Below are 12,270 nucleotides of genomic sequence, written 5' to 3' on the forward strand. Positions count from 1 at the left end.
TTTTTTTTTTTTTTTTTTTTCATACAGCGCATATACCCGAGTTGACGTTAAATCGTTATGCGAACAGTTGTCGTGACGCATGTACATATATTATACGTAAGAATTTCGTACGTAATAATCATCAAGTAGGTACATTCGCGTCTTGCAAAGTGTATCAAAATTAATTTTCTTTTTTTTTTTTTTTTGACAGATCACACGATCTCGTGCTGATCTTATTCGATAATCGACAAGTTGAACAATCCAAAAATAAACCGAGTTCACTGATGAGATTTTTTGTTATTGAGAGATAAGAGAAAACCGCGAAGATCGGACTGTATCAGCAGAATAAAAAGAATAAGAGGAAAGTGAAAAACAGCGATTACACGGCGACCGAGTGTAATTAGTTGCGAGTGGAGGGGCAATTCGTAACTTTATATTATGTTTGTCTGTTGCTTTGCGTACCCAATTTGTTCCAAGAAAAAAGGTGATCTGTGCTTGTGCTGAAAATATGTCTTCGCCACCACCTACGTGGCAAATACTTATCGTATGATTGTTTGTTGCCTACTCTAATGAAGTAGCGTACCTAAGCGTCAAAATTGAAAATCGACAATAACAAAAATTTTTTCAACTATTATACTGCCAAATAAACACTTTGCCAAAACTGAATTCCTCAATAATCATTTTTGAAATTATGTACTTAAAAATACACGATATTTTTTTTCCAAACTGAGCATCGATAAAAAATACAGAAAAATTAATTTTAAAAAACTCAATATTTTTAATGACAATAATCGTTTTCACGTTATTTGAACCATAATTTTTTTTCTTACCGATGCATCCTTATGATTTTTTTCGAGTAAATATTTTGAAAAAATGAATCAATCCAGCCATTTAATGAAAACTATTATTTTTTGTGCGAAAACAATATTAGACACTTTTTTTTTATTGTTTCACATAAAAAAAAACTTACGTAAATAAAGTGCGTCAAACCTGAGTAGTGGTAAGGAACTTGTGATGTCATGATAATTATAGATTTTATGACTTAAGTTTAACAACCAAGTTTACAACCTTTGCGACGTTAGGCGAGAAAATTTCTTTGACTAACCTAATAGATTTCCTTATGCCAAAAACCACATTAAAAGTGAGATTAAGAGTATCGGCAGGTATGCACATTTACGCTATACAAACATATAATTCGGTCCACTCGCAGCAGCACAATCTAGAGCCCTCGCTAGAGCCCATTATAAACGCGTACGTGAATAAAAGCGCAGAGGTATTTTAATCGTTATCACTTACTCTCGTCGATTATTTTCATCCGTCTCAAAATTGGCCCGAAGAACTAGATAAATAAATGGAAATAAACGCGCCTGTGTGAATATGTTTTTATACAATTTTAAGTGCATGTAAGAGAACAGTCAGAAAAAAAGGTAATTTGGTGTTGCAGAATGTTGTTATACTTCATTTGAAAGGTAACTTCGATTTTTAACAAGAAACTGTATGCACAAGAAATAGTTTGCAGGTTAGTTTAGTAGAGCTGACAATGTCTGGGGTGAATATTTTTATTACCATAAGGTGTATCAATTGCTATAAATTCGTAAAAATCAGTAATTAGTTTAAAAAGTGATTGCATTTTATCTTAAGATCAGTTGTAAAGTTAAACCCTTAGTTCTATCAACATTTATGGTTCAATAACAACCAATTATTATTTAACCTTTATATAACTTTATATTATTATTTCAATACAATTAGATTCAAAATATGCTTATCATATTATTAATATATTTTTCAAAAATTTTTCTTAAAGCACATTGAAACTCGTCTTGAGCAACGGTAATGTTTTCTCTGAATACCGTAATAGTGACTTGATTTGTTTACAGCGTTACGGAATTTTTGTAGTTCTAGGACGGAAAAGAACTAAATTTTTATCACGAATTCGACCTGTTAACACAACTGACTGATGCGTTTTTAAATTGTGGACGAAAAAAACAAAAGTGTGTACAGATAAACGCGAGGTTAGGAAATTTTTTATTTTTATTTTTCCAATAATCTGTTTATTTCGACAGAAGTAAAAAAACACGCTAATCATAGTTGTTCTTGAACCCCTAATGACCTCAATTTTCGCGGAACAGTGTCGATATCTCAATTTCAACCAAAGAAAACATCTTTGAAAAAAAAAAAAAAAAAAAAAAAAAAAAAAAAAAAAAAAAAACGTGGCCATCCACATTTGGAGTTACGGTCGTGACCGACGTCATGCAGCTGGAGCGAACGAAATCGCGGCTCGCGGGAATTTCAGAAGTCAGTGCAGTCGGACAGGCGCGCGGCGCAAAGGAGCACCGAGCCACAGGTGCGCAGTGACGAGTTACCGTACGAACGTATTGTAGCGGCGACGTTTACAGAGTGCTAGAGTGAAGAGTGCCTTCGCAGGTGTTGGTGTAGCTCTCGTGGCTGCTCCGCACTGCCTATTGTTTCTCCTTCGGTCCTTTTCTGTCTTTTCGTCGCAGTACACTCACCTGCACCCATAATTTTCCGAAAATCCGAAGTAATGTTCACGACCATCAGTTGTCCCGCATGTTTTCTCTGCGGCTCCGTTGCTACACGGAGATTGTGCTGACTCCTCTTTCGGCCAAAGCGCACCGTGTGAAACTGTTTTTTGTGAACCGGCGAATGCGTGCATTGATGAGTCAGTCGTCGACTGCAATGTAAAGCACAAGTGTCCCCTTGTTTTTCCCGTGTGCATCAGCTCCGCCCCGAGTTTTATTATCTTAACTTGCAAGGTTTCTGTGCTGTGAATTGTGTGCGTGTGTGTGTGTTTTGTGAGTGGTGCAAAAGTGTATATAACTGGCAGTGAGAAATTGTAGTGTCCACACTCTCGAGTTTCGAGTTATATTTTTTGGGGAATTGGGAAAAAAAAGAAAAAAAGAAAACTCAAGACGGAAGTCAAAATAAGGTTCCTTTGCCATCATCAGCCTTCGCTGTCGCTCATTTACGCACTTATACACGTACCCGCGCGCTAGGCAGCCCGATCGCTGAGTCACCTACTTGCAGGAATGGGTAACTTCGATGTAGTGGAAGGTATGGAATTTCCCCTCGTAAAGTTACGGTAGACGTGTAAAAAGTGATGCGTACCAAGTGTCAAGGTCGTTAGGATATGAAAACGATTGTCACTATTGTTTGAACTGTTTTCAAAGTGTTTTGTTAATACTAATGGTCTTTAAAAATATATAGGTGTCTTCATACCGCTCATACATAATACAGCGCGGCTGATTAGAGAAAAAATTTTAATTTTTTAATACCTTCTGCTGCTTTCAATCTTTGTCTTCTTATCAAACTAATGACTGATAACATTCAAGATTGTACCTTTGTACGAAATCAAACTAAATCGTAATTTTTCTTTATGTTACAGGTAAGTAGCAGCAAAAATTTACAGACAACAATTTTCGTTCGTAAGTTTACCGCTTTACTTTTTTTTGCAACTTACAACTATTTTTTATGTTAAATTGTTGACTGTATTTATAACAATGTGCAAGAATAATAATCTGAGTTAGGAACGACAATGCCCAATTAGGATTTTTTATTACACATGAATCAAGTAACTAAATGCATTTAGCGAGGAAATGTAACAAAAAAAATTTTTTTTTAAACATAGAATATTTCTAATTTCATAACAGGAGATAAGAAAAAAAAACTCGTGTTAAGTATTTGTGCCATAGTAATAGGTATGTCAGAATGTCAACTGGAGGTGTTATTTGGAACAAAGTTAGTCGGTAATATTTGAATACCAAGTGTTGGACAGGTAAATGAATCCAGCAGCTGTAAATACTCATACCAGCGATTTGACAAATATAATACCCTACGTCTTAATATGATGTTTAAAATGAAGTATGTACGTGACTTAGTTTTGAGGTTATGTTTCGTTAGATTTGGTATTTCAGAATGTCACTACTGAGATTTTGCAGCTATAATTCTCGTTCATAAGTGATAATTAACATAGAAAATATTCGGGAGAAGCCACCAAAACTTTATAACAAAAAGTTACAAGTACAAGATTTTAAAGATACAATGTTCACGGTCCGTTTTTAAGGAATTACCAATATAAGAGCAGAGAATATAGGAAGGGACGTGTTTCTATATTTTTTGACAAGAGCTTAGTAATAATATTGTGAAAATGAGACATCGAAAATTCAATGATTTGGCAAATGTTACAATAACCACGTAGGTGGTAGAAAGGAAGAAAAATAAGGGAATCTTGTTGCCCCACTAATATAGCATTAGTCGTTTCGTGCCGAGGAAGCAGGGCTAATGAAAAACGCGCCCTGGGAAATAGAAGAGAGAGAGAGAGATAAAAAGGATACTGGACGCACGAAAGGAGCAGAATGCACGTGAGAGATAGAGCAGCTTGTATATATATATATACATCTGTATGTATTAAGTATTACTATATGTACCGTCGTGAGAAACAATCACAAGAGAGAGAGAGAGAGAGAGAGAACGGCTGTAGCTGCTTCTTCTTCTCCTACCGAATACTTTTCCACTGTCCATTAACAGGCACGAAATGCCATGACGGTGTACACACACACATACTTGCCTTCTCTGCTTCGTCGTAAAGGATTGCTCGTCTTCTCGTGCGCTTTGGCAGCGCATGCGGCTATGTCCAGCTGCTATCGAGCGAATAATATCAATTATGTACTTTAATGAGTCCGTTTCGTTTTGTTCCTATTGATACAGCTTCATGACTGTACATAGTTGGCTTGTTATCCATGCCCAGGCATGAAGTATGGAGCTGCTGATTGACGCTCGTTGCTTCTCTGTAACGGTTTATAAGGAATTTCTTAGGGGGAGGGGGGAACAGTTCGATTTTTCGGGGGATGAAAATAGCTGGTAGTGGGATATCTTATGGAGGATCAATTTTTTTTTAATACGTCGTCCCGTCAATTATAGGTGTTCGTTTGCAACATTTTTTATTCCTATTGTAAATATGAGAAAAATTTGGTTTTTGTTTATTGCAGTTTTTTTTCGTAGGAGGTGTAAGTTTTTAATGGAGGTGTAAGGTTAAAATTTTTTAAATGTATAAAAAAATGCGTTGTTTAAGATTTTAAAACGTTCCGGTAACATTCAAAATTATGTCAAATTTTGGCAAATTAATAACTCGTGAATAAGAAAAAATTCAGAGGCTAAACTTGAGTTATGTAGCAATCTAAATATTATTTAATTATGCAAATTTAATTGGAAATTCTTAGTAAAATGCCATGTATCACTACTGCTAAGCGAAAAGTAGTCAGTTTTTCATGACTTAAAAAAAAAAATTTTAATTGTTAACAAAAAAAAAAAAAAAATGTGTCATATCAGCTTTTTAAGGGTAACCTTGTTATGAATCATCCACATATTTTCTCCTTTTATTCATTAATAAATTAAACAAAAAAAAAAAAAAAAAAAAACCGTAAACAGGCGTTTATTCTCGAATCTCGAGAGAATAAATTATGGTAATCAGATGTTTTTAAGCAATATCTCTTCCACGGTGCCGCTTGACGATGATCTATACATCATCGCTTTATGTATTAGAAAGAGATAATTTATTAAGACTGTGTATACGAGCACGTGCGCGCGTGGCGATGATCGGGCAACGAGAAAGAGAAATATTTTTCTAATTTTATATCTTACAGCGTTTTCGAGAGTGGAGGATACCTTGGATGCCGCGCTTTTGGGACGCTTTTTTAAAAATAACTCCATGCTAATTATCCCGTTGCGTCACCTGCTTGTATAAATATGTATGCATATATATATATATATATATATATATATATATATCTCTCTCTCTCTTTTTTTTCGATCTTAATCTGAGTTATAGTACGAAACCCCATGCATTGAAACAGAATTACCTGACCTTTGGCCAACGATTCTCATCCATCTTGGGTTCATCGAATTCAGAGTTTGGCGATAAATTATCACAATTCCTGTTTTATATACCTGAACCTGACTGATGTTATACCAATGTAAACTTTCGATTGGGGGAAATAATCACCCTCAAGAATTTTTTAAAAACGCCATTTACTTTCGTAATAGTTGATTCTCGTTTGTTATCGATTCCTTACAAGTCTTTTTATTTTCGTGCTCCAATTATCAAGTGAACTCAACTATATTTAGCAGTGGTGATTGTGGGTTCATTTAGAGACACGATCCAATTGTCCGACCTTGCAGAAATTGGCCTATTGCAATTATTACCCTCCGGTGGTGTTGACCAATCAACTATTTTTGTTTCAATTTGAGCTCAACAGTTTACTAGGATGACATTTATTGTCTTTTTTTTCTTTCGTATTTACGAGAGATTTTGAAGAAATTTTCAATCCTCTCTGGCAAGTTCTCCTCGGATTTCTCTAATTTTTACCAAAGTTTTGGTGATAGGTTTAGCCTGTGTGTCATTTTTACCACCGTAAAATTTATATAAAATTACTACGACTTCCAAAGCGAAATTTCATTTTTCCCCCGATAATAATACATTCTTTACTAACTTCTACTAATTTAGGTTATAAGTTAAACTCATGTTTAGAAAAATTTAGGATAAAAATAGTTTTTGAAAGTTTATTTTAATAATTTACCATTTATCCATCTAGTATTTTTCCGTATTTTTCATCAAAGTAAAAATTATCAATACTGTAATAAAAATGACCCTTAACTCGCAGTAGAACTTATATTATCAGTCACATCACAATTATTAAGAAAATATTACTGTGATGTTTTTTTTCTTCTTGTATTTTTCATTTAGCTAAAGCAATACCAATGCTCTGTAAATAGAAAAAAAAACTCGTATACCCATTTTGCAGTTGCTGCATAAAATGACACGACATTTTTTATCATCGTCTCTAACAACCGTATGCGCAAAAAGCTAACTTGCTACACTGCAATTTACTTCAAAAACAGTTGTTGATTCACGAAATGATTTGTTCACTATTCTTTTTTTCCTTGTTTTTTCACAGTATACTGGATTTTAATGCTCAATTCGTTGGTTCTATTGTGGTGAGTTGTAAAACTGTATGTTTCCTACGTGTCCCAAAGGTACAGTGTTTGAGGAAAAACTTTATTTCCCTCCGTGAAACGTATATAAATTAAAAGCAATTGTACAACGAACGTCAATCAATGAACTTTTCTTGTGCTATATGTATCATTAACTTTTACAATTACCAATCGTTTCGTGAGGCATTGAAGTTTCCCTCGGCAGTTACACTAAAATTTTACGTTCATTAAACAAAATTGGGAAACGAAATCGATCCTCTCTTGAAACGTACCAACAACACTGAGACCTACTTCGGGCGTGTACCTACTAATGTACTGTGGAAAAGCGAAGCAAAACAGCAAGGAAACCGATGCCTCACCAAATCCGCCCGGAAAAGCATAATAAATCGTCCCTCGGAAGAAAAAAAAAAAAAAAAAAAAAAAGAGAGAGAAAGAGAAGAGCTCTCGCACGAAAAATCGAGGAGCTCTTTGCGCCTCCCTTCGCTCGGACTCCTTCATAGAGAAGCGCGCGCTCTCTCAGGAGCGACATCGTTCAAGGTCAGCTTCGGCACGTTCAACTCTCTCTCTCTGGCTTTCTGCGTCCTGCACCACCTCTCGCCACCGCATACACGACAGCCACGTGTTTTTCCTTCCTCTCTCCGCTTTTACCAAGTTTCGTCAAAAATCCGATCCCGTGGTGGACACCACTATACGCGCACGACGTTGTTGTTGTTTTTTTTTCCCTCCACCCACGATTTTACAATCCGTGCCATCGACGAGGAGAACATTTTTCCTACCCCTGATTTACGGTCCCTCTCGTTCATACGCCACTCACACCGAACGCACGGATTTACGGTGTATATATATATACATATAGTACATACTCCACGCTTGTGTAAAGTATTATTGCTAAACAAAATATCACTTTATTATGCGTTAACTCTCGGACACACTGTGCCAACCACTTAAAGCCTTGGCGCGTGTGTACGTGTGCGATTGTCATCGCGAATGTAGCGTGCCTTTTTGTCAAACTTTCTACCTTATTGCCGTGATAAATCACCCATCGGGCGGATATATCCATGCACACTCAGTAAATTAGCTTATTGAAGACGTCGATGAGTCACAATGCTATGGGAAAAGGAGGAAAGCCACGGGCACGCACATACGCGGATGCGTCCACGTGTGATCAACGCATGAGGTATTTTATATATATATATATAATACGCTCGAATTCCTTGTGTATTTTGCACAAGCTGTGGCCAGCGAGGGGGAGAGGTGTATAGAGAAGGCGAACGGAGATAAAAGGCACGAGAGAGAGAGAGAGAGAGAGTTAAGAAGAACGAGAAACGAAGAGGGAATGCGCACGCGGTCGCGAGAACGGGCTTGTGTGTGTGTGTGTCTGGGTGCACGTACGAGCGAAACCTAAGGTGGGAGGGGTGGGGGGGAGGAGGAGGAAGACGGATCGAAAGTGACCAAAACAAATGTCCCCACGGCGTATAACAACCGCATTCCAACGCGAGTCTCCTGCTGCACCACCACCACCGCGCGCCATATTTGAATCTCTCTCTCTTGCTCCTCTTCGCATCCAGTTTTTCCTCCCTCGGGTTCACTGCCGATACTAAACTTCTGCTGCTTCTTTCGCGCTCTTGCTCTTCGTTCTTTCCTATGTTGCTATATATATGCAGCTATCCATCCTCCCCTCCACTAAACTGTATATGCAAGAAGAGCACACTGTTTAATCCTCGTTTCCCCCCCCCCCTCCGACTCGAGTACTCAACTCTTGGCTCTATGGTGCCCTATTTGCGAGGTATCTTGTAACTTGTGCGCGAAAAAAAAAACGGAGTGGTGCTGACACGTGGCCAGATCGACGTCGAAGAATTAGAGATTGATAAGTATGTGATTCTCATGTGAATCAGAAAAATTGAGATTTTTTTACAAATATCTTTTTTCTCGCGCATGTTAGTGGGATCCGTTTTCAACTTTTATCCGAAACAACTTGCCGAGCTCGCGAGGCTCTGCAGTATATCCATGTAAACGATGCATCGAAAAGTCTTATCGTCTTTGGAAGTCACTATTGTTTTCGTGTTGAAATAAGGGCTGCGTATTTTCTTGGTCCTTGTCTTTTTTCATTATTGATTACTCCACAGTCGCATCAATGCGAACGTAATCTCTTCAATATTTTGTACTTCTGTTGCAGTTGTTATTGTTAGTCAAGCGATAAATGTTTGAAATTATTTTTAGCGTCTTGCACGAAAAACAGTTGAGTAAATACTCTCGAAGTGAATGGCTGCGAAATTTTCAGACAAACAAATTACAGCAGAACAAACCAACGACATTTTTTTTATCAACTAAAACAAACAAACAACTATATTCCTCATGATTTAAATAGTCGAGGAGGTATACAAGGCAAACAACTCAGCTCCGCACTGGGATACATGAACTTGGCTCTGATGAATTATGTATTAGAAAATAAAAAGTATACACAAAATCCAGGCTTTTTTAGTTACCTCTGTTTTTTCATCTCCCGAAGTCAAATCGACCCGTTCTCTAAATTCAGCCCAGGTGGCGACAATCTATTAAACTATTTTCACCTATTTATTCTAGAATAGTTGAGCAGAGTAATTTTCATACACTTTTCGGCTCGCTTTTCGGTGCACAGTATCATTGACTGCACACGTATTACCTCTGCGCGGCGAGTGTGTGCTCGTGCAAGCGCTCAACCGATCCGGTGATTAATGACTCCGATGACGATTTCAATCGCGCCTCCACTTTTATTATTCGTCTTCTTCTTTCGCATTCATTCACAAGGCAATCGTTTGGAAAACACCAACAACAACTGAAAAAACAACGCCGCGTCATATTAATCACGCTCTGAAATATTCTGCACAGGTGTATTCGTGGTAATGAGGCTGTGTATGGATGTAGGCGTAACACAATCTTCGTCGAGAGTGATTGCTCTCGGAGTAGAGAATCTTCGGTGATAATTGCTCTGCTTGTTTCGCTGCGCTCGCGGTGTCTCCCCTGCACGCAATAATATATGCGGAGTCGGTTTCAAAGCGCCATATGCGCGAGCAAAGTGCCCCTTCGTCGCTCGAATCGCACGTCCGTGCGACCCTCGACCGCTAAGTGGCCGAACAAGGCGGCGAAAGCTCGTCCTCCCCCGGCCTCGGCTCCTTTGAAGTTTTGCAAAAATGTTAATGTGACTAATGGGAGGAAAGACCCGTCGGTGGTGTGATGTTCATCTTTCAACTTCGCGCTTTGAAGTTCGCTGTCTTTATATACACATTTTTTGTTTTCGTTTCAATTTTTGGTCGCAATTGCTTCAATGGGCTCGTTCCGAGCGATCATCGTCCTCGTCAACGCGAAACTTGTCAAATCAATGATGGATCGCTCGTGGAGAAAATGTCGCACCAAACATTCAAATCAATTTTCGGTCATCAAACCCAATCCTCTTCTTATATGTGTCGTGTCAGCGATGGAGGTCTCAATGTTGGGAGACCCTCCCTAAAAAAAGCATTGATTAACATCGAGCGCCATTGGATATCGCGACAAATCTTTGGCTGTGGGACACAAAATGAAAAAAAAAAAAAAAGGAAGGAAAATTACTTTAATAAAAATTGTCAGCTCTCGAGGAATGGGAGCGAGAGGGCTACGTTTATCAAGCGGCTCCGAGATAATTGACGTCACTGTAACTTGTTGCTCTATGTGTGTTTTGAAGAGATACTTTGTTATCGCGTTCTGTTACGCGGTTTTCCAGTGTTTTCTTAGACTTCAAATGTGGTTGACTCTCAGGCATTTTTTTTCTTTTGTGAATGCTCAAGTGAAGATATAAGAGTCACAAACTTGTTTATGTGGTTGTTGCTAATAAAGAAAAAAAATACTACCTCGAAACTTGCACTCCGGAAAAGTATTTTCTCGCAGTTTCTCCTGGCTGTTTGTGCAGTAAGCTTTTAGTGTTTTTCGCTGCTGCACAGCTTTCCTCTGCGGTTGATTAACAATAATTTTTTTTTTTTCGCCTGTTCGTACACGTGTACACTGTGTGCTTTCATTTTATATTCAGCTGCTGTATAAAGTTTACTAAACTATTGAAAAAAACACCTTGGTTGGTTGTTGAAAAGATATTTTGAGAGATTTACGTTTCCAATCACATTTTAGGCGAAAAGTACCAATCAGCCAACAAAACGCTGTATAGAGATACAGTATCTAATATACGCATACTTTTTTCTTCATCTTGAGTACTCTGAGCTTCGCCCGTTATGTTTCTCCCTCAGAATCGCTGCAGCAGCACCACATACTTGTCACGATTATGGAGTTGCTTTACATGTGCATACGCAAAGTGCAAGAACAACACAGTTGATATAAGCTTTCCATCAAACTGTACTCCAACTTGATTTAATCTACGCGTTGAAGCTCATTCAATTATTCCCCTTTCTATTCAAACTATATCAAATTAATATACTTTTAATGCCTCATGAAACTCATTACGAGTCCATTAGTTGAAATGTAAGAATGTATGTTATCTCTTGATGTACTTTGAAAAAAAGGAAGATTCTTTTTCCTTGTGATGCGCGAGCAGTGACAACAACAAAAAGCCCCGCCCTGACCCAAAACAAGCAAATAATTATAAGTAGTACAAACGAGAAAAGTCAGACAGGTGTGGCGAATTTTGTGTACCACATAGAAAACAGAAACACGCCGTAGAAAGCAGTTTGCGCGTAAAAACAGTTTGGAACCGTGTGAAGTTTCTAATGCTGGGCAAAACTGACATTTTTGTGCTTCCGTACCTAGAAACCTATGAATGATGCTCCAATCCAACAGTCGAAAGTTTTTTATAAAAATTAAAAAAAACGTTTGTCATCCAAAAACATAAAGTAATTGTTTTAATTCTCACTTTTAAACATCAGCGTTTTTTGTCGTTGATCTAGTTGTAGACCGTCTTTGCATCCATCAGAAACACAACTTTTTTCAGACACAAAAAATCGAGCAAAAAATTGTGAAAATGCAGTACGTGATTTCAGTTTGAAGAAAAATGTATCTAAAATCTGACTTTGTACAGATGTATTAAGTATCAATCGTTGTTCTCTTATTTCTCTATCTAGTTAATAGAGGACTAACAACCCCCATAACATTTTTCATATTTTTTAAATTTAAGATTCATTGAAACACATTGTTTGAATGTAAGGAACTTTTGATTGTTCGTGTATGTGAATGGCGTTTCTAACATTTCATGTGGTGCATAACAAAAATAGACCATCACTTTATTTTCACGCACTAACGCTAATAGAATGAAAAAAAAAAAAAAAA

The 12,270-nt window shown here is 37.4% G+C and overlaps 1 protein-coding gene across 3 annotated transcripts in view; it reads left to right on the forward strand.

The window, feature by feature from the left end:
* InR-2 (insulin-like receptor-like) overlaps nt 1–12,270 on the forward strand; it is a 186,937-nt gene that overhangs the window by 42,413 nt on the left and 132,254 nt on the right. The window contains exon 1 of one of the 3 annotated variants that reach the window (XM_089588994.1): nt 3,400–3,422. The exons of the other annotated variants lie outside the window; for them this stretch is intronic. The gene's annotated coding sequence lies outside the window, so the exon portion shown is untranslated. Of the gene's footprint in view, nt 1–3,399; nt 3,423–12,270 lie in introns of those variants that run through there. 3 annotated transcript variants of the gene reach the window in all.

Source organism: Copidosoma floridanum, unplaced genomic scaffold (assembly GCF_036245765.1).
Source record: "Copidosoma floridanum isolate Cflo_tuat_1 unplaced genomic scaffold, Cflo_Japanese_pri ptg000007l, whole genome shotgun sequence".
Lineage (NCBI taxonomy): Eukaryota > Metazoa > Arthropoda > Insecta > Hymenoptera > Encyrtidae > Copidosoma > Copidosoma floridanum.